Below are 16,953 nucleotides of genomic sequence, written 5' to 3'. Positions count from 1 at the left end.
TCTGATACCATGTCAAGAATTGCATGATGGCCAGATTTGCTTAAGCTACTGCGCCAAACACACACTATATACACAAGAGGAAGCTCACTCAAGAACACAAGAAGAGAGATGGAAGACAAAACGTTTTCTTGCTAATTTTTCTTCTTCTTCCATAGACTATACAATGTACACAAAGTATAGATAAGATACAATATAAAGCAAAGTGGCCTTCTAAGTCAAACAGTGCATAACCGACTACACTAATCGACTGGCGCTATATCTTTGCCAGCTGTAGATAGGTGTAAAAAACTAAATATAATAAGTGATAAGTCAGTGGCCATGTGAGTGTCATAATGACTACCAACATGCTAAGTGTAGACGTGCAGACCCATCTAGCAAGGCGGTCCATCATCAATGTCCGCACGTATTGAGCTTGCCATCTCAACATCTGTAACCTATCCATAATCATGCGTGCAAACTTTAGAAGTAAAGGGAAGTAGTCTAATAGAGAATTAGGTGACAACCTCCACTTCCATACCCTAACTCATCCATCAACCACCCAATGATGCATAATTTCAATCAACTTGTGTGGCTCTCCCTGAGTCACTTCCATGATTGTTTCTCCAAGTGAATTGTTTGTGTGTATTGCCTCCAAAAATAGTTGCCACATCCATAAAATCTAGTTGCCATTGGAGATCCTACCATTGACATTGTTAGCAAATCCCCTCCATGTGATTAGATCCCCTCATCTAAGACCATATTCAAGTCTCCAATGTGAGAGCCTCTTGTACATCCATTACTTGTTGTGATAAGGAGCATAAACATTAGATAAATCAAAATTATTATAGCTTACACTAATCCCATCAAGATTTTCTATCTCTCTCGTAAGTAATAGCCTAGGTTTAAGGAATGATTCGCAAAAAAACATGGTATCCCACTAGCCTATTTCAGGCATGATTTGCAAAAAAGCATTGTATCCCCACTATCCTTATTAGAGGCATCAATGAAGCAATCATGCCCATATAGTGCCAGATCAAGTTTGTTTGCATTTGACCTCTTGTAGGCATAAAATGTGTCGTTTAAAGGTCCTACCCAATTTTGTCTTACAATCTTTCCTCTCAATCGAGCACAAGCCCCTTGCATTCCATGAATAGTAGCTTATCTTGCACATTGATAGTTTAGAAGAACAAAGCCAAAGCCTCCAATGGGATATATAAATTTGTGAATTTCATCGACTTCCTAGCCAACTTCTTGAGGGAGATTTTAACCTCAATCCTATATTTAGTCTAAGTGTTTCCCTTCTACTCTTTGTTAATCCACTCATCCAATAGACTGAATGTCCTTGTTTGCAAAGTGTGTGCCAAGGCAGGCATCACCATCTTTTAGGTGCAATGGTAGACTTGTTATGCTTAGTGAAGACTCCCTAATGGAAATTTCCTTTGACTTAGATGCTTCATCGAACCTAGAGCTATCCAACATTTCTTCCTTTGATGAACTATCAAAGGCATAAGGGGTATTACTTTCTTTCTCTTTTCATTTTTCAAGGCACTCTCTATTAAAAAAAGGTGGTGCTAGAGGCATATCTACAAGCAAAGAGTGGCGCTTAAGGCACATGCTAGAGGCACAAGCTAAAGGAAAATGTTTTCTATCTCGTAAGCAAAGTGAGGATTGTGAGAACTACCAAAAAGGCTATAAAATGTTGTGCTTAGCTCATGGTTCCATGAAAGAAATCAAATGAGGCTATCATGTTGTGTATCTCTTCTTCTTTTATCCTCCATAGACCTCTTTGTATCTTGCTTGCAATCCATGTTTTCTAACATGGTAACAAAGCCTCATCCTTGAGGCTATGAGGTGTGGGAGTTTCCATTACTATGTGCAAAGATTGGGAGCTCAAGCCAAAAAGGTGCTACTATGCAAGTAATCTAAAGCTTGGGAGTGAAGTCTTACAAAATGTAAGATGCTTTCTTAGAGCTCTTGAGGAGGTTGCTATTCAAGGAAGGTATTAAAGCATATCCTCTCCATTTGTTCATTGTCATATCTCAATTGAGTTGAAACACTATCATTCTCAAAGAGGACTAGCTTATAGCCATTAAACAATTGGTTTCAAAGCTCAATCGTTTGCACTTCTTGCTTGTTAGTGCTTGAAAGCAAGGGATATGCTTATCAAACAAGCATGAACTTACTTGAGTATAAGTTGAGGCCTACTTCTTTGTCAGATTTAAAGAGAAAAGCATTAGAAGATTGACTAGGCAGAGTAATGATAGAGCTCAAGGCTCTAATTTGAAGCATTTTGTAAATGAGTATGTCCATAGTTGAATCCATGCCATTAAACTTGTCCTCTCATCCTAGCTAATTTTTGGCTACTTGTCAACATCTTCTCTCTTCCATATAAATCTTAAGATAAACTTTATTGTATTAAAAGCTTCTACTAACCTTAGTCTTCCAAAACAGACTCTTTTCATATTATTAGTTTTTGAGCTAGTTCAATTTTAAACTCTATTCACATCACTCAATGTGAACTAGTTAAAATTAATCCCTATTCACATTGAACTACTTTAAACTAGGTGTTTTTGGACAATGCCTGATTGGATAAATTTGTAAAAGGGCTATATTCACGTCTATTTAAAAGCTAAATTGGTTATTTTAAAAGCAAAAAGGCCTCATATGGAAGCTTTGAGAAGTTCTTCACACCAATCATATCATTCTGTTTAAGGCATCTTTTTGAGCATCTTGTAAGTTTTTAAACACTTTTGAGAAAAAGGAACTGAGTAGGACCTATCCATAATGCTCTTGTCAACGAAGCTTGAAACTAGAAAATATTTGTGTCGAGATCCAATGCAAAGCTAATGTCAAATTAATCAATGCAATGTTTTGACAAGCCATTGAGCTATTCCAAAAAGTTTGTGATACTCAAAAAGCCATGTGCTGTGAAAGCTATTTAGCCAAGGCAATCTATGAAAAATGTGAGTATCCAAAAAGTAGTATACTCAAAAGAGAACAATATTTAATGTTTTATTTTCAAGAATAAATGCAAAAAATTCTCAACCAAGCAAATATGAAGAATACGAAGAAAAATAGGTCCAAGGAGACAAAGCAATGAAGAAGATAAAGAAAGCTAGAGCCAAGCGAAGTAAAAGGTTCAAGATAATAGAACATCAAGACCAAGGAGTCATAATCAACAATCAAGAAGAACCCAAGACAAGTTAATACAAGCCTAAGAAGCTATAACAAATCTAGAATTGTAATGCTCATCCAAAGAAATCTATGTTGTAATTGTCTACACCATAATGACATTACTTGAGCTAGTCTAGGTCTTGCATGCATTAAGGGGGGAGCCTATTACCTTATGTGGCATAATCAAGAGCTAAAGACCCAGTTATCATCTAGAGAGGGCATTAAGAAAATATAAAACAAAAAAACCTAAAGAGCTAAAGACCCTTAGGAGAAGTTGTCTAAAGGGTGAGCTAGCACTAAGGGGGGTTTTAAAGAAGGTGGTGCTCCAGGCATATGTACAAGCAAAGAGTGGTGCTAGAGGAACAAGGTGAAGTGAAATGTTGTCTATCCCACAAGAAAAGTGAGGATTGAGTGAACTAAATAAAGGCTATAAATGATGCACTTGGCTCATGGTTCCATATAAGGAATCAAGTGAGGCTATCATGTTTGTATATCTTTTCTTCTTTTATCCTCCATAGCCCTTTTTGCCTCTTGCCTTCAATCCATGATTTCTAACACTTGCTGACAAAGCGCTTAACATGATGGCATAAGCAACATGCATTAGGGAATGGGGAGAACTTAACTTTGGAAACTAGCTCCACACCTCTTGTATCGTACAAGTGGAGAACCTCTACTAGTTCATAATATGCAAGCCTTTCATCTCTCTTTGAGTTGACAAGGAGAAGGGAAGTATACATCACCTTACTAAGAGAACTAGCAATTTTCTTGATATCAACATAAAAAATTAAGTGTAGCCCAAGGAAGAAAGTCCAAGCTGAGCACTCTAAAAGAAGAACCTTTGATGATGAGGACAAAGCTAAACATGTGACCATGTGAAATAGATTTCCTTTGAAGCCAACAAAGCAAGAAAGGGCTTGGTCAGATTTGTCTTTTGAGCCAACCACAATTTAGAAGAAGCCTAATGTAGTAAACTTAAAATATACCAAGGAGCAACAAGCTTGATAGAAAGAGGAGACAAAGAGATGAACCATCTTAGGAGCTCCTCTTTTTTCTATGGTCTTCCCATGAAGAATGTGAATAACCTTGAGGTCATGAAATCAAAATAATGGGAACACAAATCCTCCATAGGGAGGGCCATAGTGGCCATCTCAACCTTCTTCTACATAGGCATCAAAATGCCTTTCTTTCCTTCATTAAATTTGTGAATGTCAATGACACATGCTTTAAAATTTTCTTTTGAATCAACATGTTTACATTTTTAAACCTATTTATCATATGTCTCAACTTCCATGCATGTCCCATTAGATGTCAAGGTCTCTTGAGACCAAAATTCCTAATAGTCCTCATGTTTCCTCTTTTTGAGTAGGTATGATGCACATGTGGTAGGGAAAGCATGTTTCCTACTTAACTGCATTAGCAAGTTAAGGGGTTTGCTATATGTATACCCTCTATATCATGTGCATTCAAGGCCTATTTATAAACACCTTTATTTGTGAATTTTCATTTAATAAAACATATACTTTTTATTCAATCTATAAATACACCTTTATATAGTACTCTTCTATATGTTAAAAACGTGTAAAAAATGTAACAAGTTCATGATGTAATGAAGGATGTGGTCACGTAGGCTATAGTCACTATTTAGAATTGCTAGGACAAATCATTTTTAGAGCATAAAATTCACATTAATATAGGGTCTAAATCAATTAAGAAGAGTTAGGAATTATGATTACTACCAAAACACTAAAATAGCAACAAACACAAATTACTCACAAACATTATGGACAAGGCAACACCCATCATTGTTATGAGCATTGCATATCAAAGCAAAAACTCTTGACTTATGCTCATGTTTATAAGCTAAAAATCACCAATCAATAGGATCGTGCACTAATCTCAATCTCACTTTTCACTTGCCCACCTCCTACATTCTTAGGTTTGAAATTGCTTGATGGAGGGGCAATCACGTGAGACCTCGGATGAATCTCATTAGAGAGAGCAAAGGAAAAGCCTTCCTCAACATGCATGCAATATAAAACCTAAATATTTATTAGTGTGCACGACCTTACATTGGCATTTTCTCAAAAAATTAAGAGTTTTTGGATAGTTTGAAGATTGGAGCAAGGACCTATAGAAGATATAGGGAAGGAGGAGGTTAGGAGACTGCAATAGGAAGAAGAAGGAAATGCAAGGAAACTTGAAGAAACCTAGCAAATGCTTGATGCATGCAAAAGTCCAATAAAAAAGCATCAAGTCAAGTTTCCAAGAGAAGCCTCATGAGAGAAGAGGATGTGAATCAACCAAATCATTTAGCAACTAAAGTCTCCCAATCCGTAAGCATTAGGATGATCACCAAAGATGAGAAGCAAGAGGTTCCATGATCTTGAGAGATATGCATGTGAACCCTATGTATTCAAGGGTGGATAAGGGTAGATGAGTGTGAATGGATTGGAGGAGGGAAGGGGAGAACCCTAACTCTAACCATCCAAAGGTTATTTAAATAGCCTAGAGGTCACTCTCAAAAGTAGAGAGAGTGTACCAATTATACTTGTGAACAACTCATTAAGTAGTAAGATCTTCTTCTTGTACTTGAGCTCTCTCCCTCTTATGCACACCTTTTCATGCTGTCACTCTAATATTGCAACATGGTATCATAGCCATCTCTAATCGAGTGAGCTTCCCACAAGCACATCTTGGCTTAAGTGCATAAGAGACCTCCATTTCTTCAATCTATCCTTCTTTTCACCATAGCCAATTCAGACCCACCTCTGTTGGAGGAGCTGGTGTGAGCAAAGGAAGCTATATTTTCTCCTAATTCCTTGTAGAGATCTCTTCATCAGCTCATGTTGCAACATCTTGGCACATCAAACTCTAACATTGTGGGTATAGCAGCATGGCATTGCATTTTACCCAAAATCTGGTACAATCTAGACAAAAATGTGCATTAAGCAGCAAAGCAGGGTAGCACAAGTCATAATCCTTGCAACTTTCATGGGATATTTATAGCCTTCTAAGTGAGCTATCTATAGCTAAAAGGGTTTAAAGAAATTCATTCTCTATTGCCCATACCAAGCAAAACCCTAAATGTGGTTTTTTGTGGCAATCATAGCCAAAGCTTCAAAGCTTGGTTTTTTGAGTTTTTCCACTCACTAAAGTCATCAACAATGATTTTAATCATTGATTTAGATTTTGTGGAGTTTATTGCAAAGCTCAAAGCTTTAAACTCAGAGAACCCTCAACCAAAGGTGACTTCTCAAGTCAATTACAATCGGGTTAATGTCAAGTGCTTCACCTATGATTGGCAATGAATGCTTCTTAGCACCAATAATAAATTTATCTATTACTTCTTGCTGATTATTTTTAGAAATTTGAAAAGTTGTAGACCTTAAGCATGAATCAGTAAGTGCCTAAGTATCATCATCCCATTGATCATTGTAAGGTTATGTGTTAGTTATAAACACATAGACCATTGTCATCATCCCTTATATCATCTTGTAGAACATCACATTTGAGCCTGCTACTTATTAATATAAGTATCATTTTATTTTCTTCTACACTTATTAGCCGTTGTATAAAGGACTAATAGAGGGGATATGTCGTACATGCCCCACATCTAGTTTTGAGGCACTCTGCTCATGCTTCTCATCCTCCTAATCGTTATGCACCATCTATGGATTATATCACAGTGATAGACTTTATTGAGGCACTTACTTATGAGGAGACTATGCATAGAGATGATTCTCATCCTTAGAAGAGGGCTATTTAATAGGAGTTTGATTCATTGTAGAAGAACCATACATGGGATTTAGTTTCCTTGCATGATGGAAAGTGTGAATTGCCATGTAAGTGGATATACAAGTTGAAGAGTACCCCTGGTCACCCTAAGCCAATATACAAGGCTAGATTGCTTGCAAAGGGTTTTAAGGCAAGAGCATGGTATTGACTTCAATGAAGCCTTTTCTTTTGTAGTATAGATGACTACCATACACTTGGTATTGGCCTTGGTTTCTCAATTAGATTTGGAGCTTTATTAGCTGGATGTTAATACGAATTTCTTACATGGGGTCTTGCATGAAGAGATCTATATGCAACAGTCAGTCTAAGGGCTTTGTGGAGAAAGGTAAGGAAAACATAGTGTGCAAATTGAAGAAGTGTCTTTATGGACTTCAACAAGCACCTAGGGAGTGTTACATACCATACATTTGATGCTTTTATACATTTGTAGGGGTATTCTCACACTGATATGGATTCGTGTTTATATACAAAGAAGGCCCGTGGTAGTAGCCTTACTATCTTAGTGCTTTATGTTGATGATATGCTTATAGCTGGGAATGCTCATGATGAGTTGGATACTTTAAAGACTCAGCTTAAGAAGAGCTTTCAGATGAAGGACATGGGACATGCCTCATATGTATTTGGTATGTACATTACGCACAGTCACTTTAAAGGACTTCTCTACTTATCCCATAAGGAGTGCATTCACAAAGTACTTGAGCAATTCCATATGGAGGATGGTAAGCCTATTGGTTATCCTTTACCTTCTCATATGAAGGTTGGTCAGTCAAATTGTCCACTGTCAATTAAGGATAAGGCTAAGATAACCAAGGTTCTCTATGCATTTGCAATGGGTAGGTTGATGTATGCCATGATAGCCACTCGTCTTGACATGGCATTTATAGTGGGAGTTATGGCACATTATATGACTACACTTGGTAGGCAACATCGGGATGCCATGAAGGGTATCATGAGATATCTAAAAGGTACATCAAATATGTGCATTTGCTATGATAGCCAAGTTACAAGAGTTATGGGTTACACTTGACTCAGATTATATAGGACACGTAGACAGTAGGAAATCCATCTCTGGGTATGCCTTTAGCTATGCTAGGGATGTTATCTCTTGGATTTCTAGGGTGCAGAAATGAACGGCCTTATCTACTACCAAAGATGAGTACATTGCAGCCACCAAGTCTTGCAAGGAGGCCTTATGGTTAGGGCATTTGGTTATAGACCTTGGTATGACTATGACTTCTACATTACATTCAGATTTGAAGAATGCCATTCCATTGGCCCAAATTCTAGTCTTCCATGCAAAAATAGAGCACATTGAGTTCCACTATCACTTCATTAGGAAGGTGGTAGAAGACAAGTCCATTGAGCTTATCCAGATTCCTATGGATATGAATCCTATATATGTGCTCACTAAAATTCCTCTCAATGGAATGATATGCCTTGGGAGGTTGATGGGCATAGCATGATATGATGACTTTCCTCATACTATTATACTCTATATATACATGTTGTATTTTTCTCTTTATCTTTTACTTCTCACTAAGACACATTCGCCTTTAAGTGGGATGTTGTTGGTGGTTAAATGCCTCTTTCTCGTCGCAGAATAGAGTCTCCTCCTTCTTGATCGTCTCATCCTCGTCAAGATTGCTCTTGTCCCCCTTCCTGGTCATCCCCAAGCTCTCAATTTATAGTTTTGCGAGGGGGGGGGGGGGGGGGGAGGGTTTAAAAGAGAGGACACTTGCTTTTTTAGCATTTTTCAAGACAAAGAAAGAGTGCTTTCTTTTAGCACTACTTATGACATCATTGATGATGTTAGAGAGGAAGCTCCATTTTTGTAGTGTGAAGATAAAAATTTACAAATCTATGGGTGAGCACCGAGTGGCATGCCGTCAGCATAGACCTTGGCATCTTGGCCTTGGCATACTTGGCAACGGGCTACCAAGGCTTTGTTGGCACCGTTGGCTATGCGTGAGAAGCTGCCACTAGCTTGTCGAACCTATATACTACAAGTGGTGGGTGCCCATCACTATCACTTTATTCTTTATTATTTTAGTGACAAGTAGAATAAGGGAAGATAGGTTGCACATTGTGACTATTGGAGTTCCCACACACCAATCTCTCTTTGTCTTGCTTGAACCTCTATCTCTCTTGCTCTCTTCTTGCTTCTACGTGTGCTTCAAGCTTTTGCTCACCTTTCAATTTTGGGTTCTGGATTGTTTGACATAGGTTGTAGATTATAGATTTCACAATTTTGGAGATTGTTGTTGGTTGTTATTGTATGCAATAAATGTTATTCGAGTAGAGACTTTGATGTATATGATGTATTAATTTTTCTACTACATATATTGTTGTATTATCCATGCATATTTGCATATGAATAAGTAAGAACGCTACTTTTTGATGCACTATGGTGGTTTTAGGGAGATCAATCTTCTAATGTTCTTTTGAACAATTGGATGTTCTTATATTGCTACAGTTGTGAGAGAGTATTGATATAGTAATATAATGTTTTAATTATGTATAGTGATTTCCACAATAGTTGGATAGTGCTATATGGGATATTACTGAGTAGTAATTCATTTTTTATCTTCTCTAAGTTCTAATTATAGCTAGGTTATGGTAAGCAAGTGTTGTAGAAATTCTACCAATTTCATGGTGTAGTTTGTTGATTTTCCAGTTGTTGGAGCTTAATATATTGGACAAATCCACTATTAGTTTGCACTTGGTAGAATCTAAGTATTTTATAGTTATGAATGAGACCACTATACATGACTTTTGAAAGAAGCTATATGATATTTATGAGAAGGAAATTACCGCTAATAATGTGTAGTTATGAAAAAGTTGTTTCAATTGCAAAGAAGGATATACCTCCCACCCTTATAAACTCATCATATTCAATTAAATACAAGCTCAAAATTGAAGTCCAAAGATGAGGCTAAGGCAATCTTTTTATTGTGCTCCTTGCTTGCCTCATGGGACACCTTTTACAATAGCCATCAATAATTCAATTCCAAATAGTGAGTTAAAATTTAATGATATGGGTAGTATATTGGTTGAAGAGATATGGAGGAAATCCATGGACCAGGGCAGAAATGATGAAGCATTAGCAACTCAAGTAGAAAGAGGCAAAAAAAAAGGCAAGAACTAGAAACATAGCTAGTCATGGAGCAAATTGAGATCCAAGAAAGTTATTGAATGCTTCTATTGTCGTAAAACCTGTCATATTAAGAATATTTGTTACAAATAGAAGCAAGCAAAAAAATATAAGAAGTAGGATAAAGATGTTTAAAAAAAAGAAGATAAAGGAAAAGTAAAGTTTGAGAAAATCAATGTAGTGATGACTGTGCATAATGATGATGATAAAGTGCTATTTACTTCTACTTTTCTTGCACATATGCTAGTTACAATAGATAGACAATTGGCTCTAGATTGGATATTTGATTCTAGTGCATCTTTTCATGTGTCTCCTTATAAGGAGTGGTTTTCTCATATGACAGTAGTATCAAACATGGATCTATCAATCTTGGTAATGACTATGTATGTGATATAGTTAGTGCAAGTGATGTAGAGTTTGTATTTCAGAATGGATCTATCGTTAATGTTTAGAAAGTATGCCATGTGCACAAGCTTACTAAGAGTTTGATATCTACTTGTAGTTAAATGACTTGGGATACTCTACTATTGGAAGTCACTCATGAAAAGTACCCAAGGGATCATTTGTTGTTGCTAAAGAAGTCAAATGTTGTACTTTGTATCCCTTTCATGTACCTTCTCTCAAAAATCATGACCCAGTAGCCAAATGTATCTTTGTGGCATTGTCAATTGGGATATATGTCTAGAAAATGAATGAAATGCTATCTCATTTGAGTCACTTTCCTTCATTTGATTTTTTGAATCTTTTTATTTGTGAGCATTGTTGGATACACGAAAAGTATGCATATGCATATTTATCCCATAATAAAAACTTAAATAGGAAAAGGATTTAGGATTCGACAGAGATTCCAATGGTTCAGAAAGTTTGGATGATGAGCTTGGAATTCCTTCAGTCAGGACACTAGGTGTAAAGAGAGCTCATAGTAATGTAAAGGCTCCATTGAATGATTCGGTGGTACGTAGATCTAATAGGGTCAGATACCCAGTTAAAATATTTGGTTTTGAAGGTTATGCAGCTCACCATTATTCTTATATAATGAAACTAGTTGAGGATGTTGTTGGTCATGCTCATTGGGATGCAGCAAACAATGGATGGGGAGATGGTTGCACGAGAAGCCAATAAGACTTGGGATTTGGTACCCTTACCTAAGGGTAAGAAAGCTATTGGTTGTAAGTGGGTTTAAAAAGTCAAGCATAATGCAAATAGTTCAGTTAGCAAGTATAAAGCTAGGCTAGTTGCAGAAGGCTATGCTCAAACATATGGCATAGATTATGAAGAGACATTTAGTCCAGTTGCTAGGGTGGCAACTGTTAGATGTGTGATTGCCTTGGCAGTAGCCAAAGGTTGGAATTTGCAGCAAATGGATGTTAAGAATTCCTTCTTGCATGGAAAAGACCTCATCAAAGTCCACACCATGCTCCTGCTTAAAACCCTTTGCTACCAATCTAGCCTTGTATGCCGGCTTGGGGTGTCCAGGGGTACTTTTCAGCTTGTACACCCATTTGCATGGCAAAGCCTTCTTGCCCATAGGCAAGGAAACCAAACCCCAAGTGTCATTCTTATGTAAGGAGTCTATCTCAGACTGCATAGCCCTCTCCTAGGAGTGACTGTCACCCCTGCGCATAGCCTCATCATAAGTGAAAGGCTCTCCTGCATTTGTAACCAAGACATAATGCATCGAGGGCTGAAATCTATCAGGTGGACGTCTGTCTCTAGTAGATCGTCTCATGGTAAGCTCTGCTGACTGTCCAACGCCCTAACCATGAGCATCTACTGCAGTTGTAGGCTGTCCAACTGGCTGTGCGGGAGCTCTCAGCTCCTCCTGAAACATGACCCTGCGGATCTCAACAACTCTCTCAGGCTGCCTATGCATCTTGTCTTCATGGAAGACTACATCATGACTGTGGATGACTTTCTGCGCTTGCGGATCCCAAAGGCGTAACCCATCTCGCCTGCATCCCCATAACCAAGGAAAATGTATTTGACACTCTTGGGATCCAGCTTACTTCTCTTGTCCCTGGGCACATGGCAAAATGCCTCACATCCAAAGACATGGAGATGCACATAAGAGGAGGGTTTTCTAGTCCATACCTCCTCTGCAACCTAGAAATCCAAACCACTAGAAGGTGATCTGTTTATGATATGCACAGTTGTACTAACTGCCTCAGCCCAAAAGCTATGTGGTAGACCTACATGACTAAGCATACTGCGTACACGCTCCTGGATGGTTCTATTCATCCGCTTAGCCAAACCATTCTAGGGGGGGTGTAGGGGGCGGTCAACTAACGCTTAATACCCCTCTCATCACATAACTGCTCAAAAGCACGTGAGACATACTCATCCCCATTATCTATCCTCATGCATTTTAGCCTATACCTAGACTGGTTCTCAACCAATGCAAGCCATCTCTGAAACACAGCCAAGACATCGGATTTCAGCTTAATGGGATAAGCCCAAACTTTTCGTGAAAAATAATCTATGAACGTAACAAAATACTTTGCACCACCCATAGACTGACAAGGCATGGGCCCACATACATCCGAATGTACCAATGCCAAGGGCTCACTCATGCATGGCCTACCAGACTTCTTATGCGTAGACCTAGTTTGCCTGCCATAAAGACAATGCTCATATGAATCAAAACATGCATAATCAAGGGGCGGTAAGTACTGCAAACCAGAAAGCATTTTCATTCCCTTCAAAGACATATGGCCCAAACGGGCATGTCAAAGAGATACATGTGGGATAGAACCCACATACAAAACATGATCAAGGGAAGAAGCTGATACAATCAAGGGATAGAGGCTGTCAGCCTTGGCACCTCTCGCAATCACAAGTATGCCACGAGTGATCTTCCATGCAGAGTCTCCAAAAGATACATGATAACCTACGTCATCAAGCTGTCCAACTTACATGAGACTGTGTATCAAAGCAGGTTCATGACGTACATCTTGCATAACAAAACTGCTGCCAGAAGGAAATTGCAGCCTAACATCACCAATGCCCACAATATCAAGAGAGCTGTCATCACCCAAGCGCACATAACCCGAAACAGTACAGTATGAATGAAACCACTCTTAGCAAGGTGTCATATGAAAGGACGCACCTGAGTCCAAGAGCCAACACTGTGCATACATAGAGTGTATCTCTATCATCTGCAAAGCACTAGAAGAAGCTGCTAGGATACAATCATCATCATCAACATTCTCAGGTTGCATAACATTGACCTCTTCAATTGTAACATTGGACTTTGCAGGTACTATGCTGCGATCAGAAGACTTATCCTGCACTTTGTCTTTCCCCTTATCTTTGCGCCTTTCATTGCGCAATTCATGGCATTGTGGCCTAATATGGCCCTTTTTCCCACAATGGTGACAAGTAACATCTGCATTCTTGCCACGGGATTTGCTACATGACTTCCCACGAGACTTGGACCGAGATTTCTGAGAATCCCGTCCACGGCCATTACCACTGCCATGCTTTCCATATCCATCATTTTTGCCTCTAACTGTCATAGCATGAGACACACGAGAGGCATCCAAATTCTTACGGTTAACCTCTCCCTACAGAAGAGCACTCTCAACATAAGATAATTTCAAGGTAGCAATAGAGGCATATAATGATGCAGTGCAGAATACATCCCATGACTCATTAAGAGTACCAAGCAAGAAAAGAGGAGTGATATCCTCTACAAAAGTGATGTCCTGCGAAGTCAAGTTCTTGAGTATAGCATGGAACTGGCTCAAGTGAGCAGACAGATTTTTTAATCTTTTCTCACAACTGCCATGCACTCTGTTCTTCCTCAAATACATTATAGTGAACTTGTTCTGTGAGAGACAATACAATAGTGGACTTGCATAACTCATCAAGCTCAAGCCATTCCTCATCTGGCATAGTTGCAGGCAGATACCCGCTTAACCTCAAAGGTTTGATCTGCGATTTTTGCACCAACACCTGCCAAATTTGGCTCTTCCAATAAGAGTAATTCATACCATCAAGCTTAGTGATATTGAAAATAGCATGATCAATGGACGAACTCGCCATAATGCAGGTTGGAAGACTATAGATAGTTCAAAACTGCTTGCTGTTTACTGTAGAAAATGACCAAAAAATCACCAAAATCGAGAAAAAATGGCGAAGAAACTGGAATCAAAGCTGCTGCCCACCAAGTACTAGTGAAAGTACATCATTTCAGAGTGTTTCAGCATGAAAAATCCATGTCAGTCCATACATATATGCTTGCTGTAATAAATTTCAGATTTCAGTAAAAGAGAGCTAACAGTGCCAAAATCGGATCCCAAGGCAATCAGATATTGCCAAAACCAAAGCCGGCATCATGCAGGCATAGCATAAGCATATGACGGTCGATAATCATGAATCCAACACCCAAGTATGTCATACAAACATCTGCCAGTGAGTAGGCACACCCCCCAATTAATGGGGCAAAGTGTTCCTGCCACTACCAAAACTTGACACGAGTAGGTATCAGTTCACAAAGATACGGATCAAAAACTGAGACTTAGCTCATAAGCATACAGTGAACCAAGTCATATAATGTATCATCCCAAAAGGTAAGAAGTCCCAAAGTCTCAAGTATCTGTAACTGCTCAATAGCATGTAACGCCTCAATGCATAAAAGTACCACCTGCTTAATGTCTGATAAGCATTCAAGAATTCTCCCACTGGCACAAAATCCGTATGTATGAGCTCAAGAGCTCAAGCCAAGGCAAGACATAGTGCCAATGACATAAGTCCAAGACAATACATCAATAGTACATCCCGAACATGTAGGCGGTAGAGCATTCGTATGCAGCATCCGTAAGCATGTAAGACATCAAATACATCCCAATCCAAACTCTGACAAGCCAAATAACATCTAAGACTACTCCAGATAATCCAAAATGCATCCAAGGTGGAGCTCAATGAGCACTCAAGCTCAACATATGCATAGGGTAATCAACCGTGACATGAGCATCAAGCCGTAGGCAATGAGTATGCATAAACCCAAGAAGCATCACTGTCAAAGCATATACCAATGTCAATAATTGCAGGCTGAAATAAGCTCAAGCTTCCAAAAGCATCCGGATTCAATGACAAGCTTAGAGTCATCCCTCGATGATCAATACATCATAGCATAACCCAAGACATACATCCGGAACCAATAGGCATATGTCAAAGTATGAAAGATAGCTTCAGTCCAAGAGTATTCAACATGCATTTACTGTTATAAACTATGTATTTCCAACCCCAAAATCAAGCCAAAATCATAGCATTACATGTAGCTTCAATCCCCCAATCAATCGGGATGCAATAGGCATCAAACCGGTTAGTAGTCATGCCCAAACAAGCATAGACATACAAATACATGCTGTCTCAGACCTGAAATCTGTTGCAGAAGATTCTTTCATCAAAATTTGGCAAATCAAACATTACTGTCACGTACGGAGCGTGCCAAAACCCCAACTCAGACTCTTATCTTGCCTAAATCGGGTTCTGAATGCCCGAGATATGACAAAAAGAGTGATTTTTGGGCCAGATTTTGAAATAGGCGCAAAAAAAAAGTGAGCTGGCTGGGGGGGTCTGCTGTCCCACGTGTCAACAATGGGGCCCAAAGAGGTAACAAATGAGAGCCAAAGAAGGCCTATACTAAGCCTCAGCAAGCCTTGATAGGCTGGAAGCAAGATCCAGGTGAAGGAAGCTCCAAGAGGTATAAGCTATGGCTGCCCACAACTTGTTTACAGCCTGTGAGACCTGAGAACTGAAGTAAACCCTGAAGAAAATGATCCAATACCTCTAATGTAATGCCCTGAAGGTGCCCAACAATGCCGGGAAGGTGCTCGGAAAGCCGGGGAGTGACGAGAGCTCGAAGGAGTCGGATATGGTTGCCGGGAAGGAGACCCAATGCAAGTAGGAAGTCGATAGGATGCTGAGAATGCCACGAACCAAGCTCAAGAATCGGAAATCAAAGCTCTGATACCAGTTGAAAGGGAGCGACGGATCGAAGGTTGGACTCGAGAGCTATGGCGGGAGAGCAAGAGCAAGAAAAGGAGAGACTAGAAATGGGAACTCCAACGGTCACAATGTGTGACCGGGCCTTCCTTTATTCAAACTGTCACTAAAAGAATAAAGAATAAAGTGACAGTGACGGGCGCCCGCCACTTGCAGTGTGCAGTGGCAGTGACTGTTGGTGTAGTAATACACGGGCAGCTAGGCAGAGGCGCCTTTATCCCCAACAAACATGAGCAGCATACAGCTAGCTAGGAATCCAGTGTTCCATGCTAGGACAAAACGAATTGAAATGCACTACCACTTTGTGAGAGAGAAGGTACTTGCAAGAGAGATTGACTTGATATATATCAGCACACAGGATCAGATAGCTAACATTTTCATAAAGGCATTGGGTGTAGAGAAGCTTCGAAAGTTCCGAAGCTTACTTGGAGTTGCAAAGATAGAATTGAGCTTGAGGGGGAGTGTTGAGATGGCAAGCTCAATACGTGCGGACATTGATGATGGACCGCCTAGCTAGATGGGTCTGCATGTCTACACTTAGCACGTTGGTGGTCATTATGACACTCACATGGCCACTGACTTATCAGTTATTATATTTAGTTTGTTACACCTACCTACAGTTGGCAAAGATATAGCGCCACTCGATTAGTGTAGTCAATTATGCACTGTTTGACTTAGAAGGCCACTTTCCTTTATGTTGTATCTTATCTATACTTTGTGTACTTTGTATAGTGTGTGGAAGAAGAAGAAAAATCAACAAGAAAATGTTTTGGCCTCCATCTCTCTTCTTGTGTTCTTGAGTGAGCTTCCTCTTGTGTATACAGTGTGTGTTTGGCGTAGCAGCT

This window comes from Lygodium microphyllum, chromosome 16 (assembly GCF_053477565.2).
Source record: "Lygodium microphyllum isolate KBCC chromosome 16, Lygodium_microphyllum_v1.1.10, whole genome shotgun sequence".
In the NCBI taxonomy this organism is placed as follows: domain Eukaryota; kingdom Viridiplantae; phylum Streptophyta; class Polypodiopsida; order Schizaeales; family Lygodiaceae; genus Lygodium; species Lygodium microphyllum.
Note: the sequence above shows the minus strand (reverse complement) of the source record.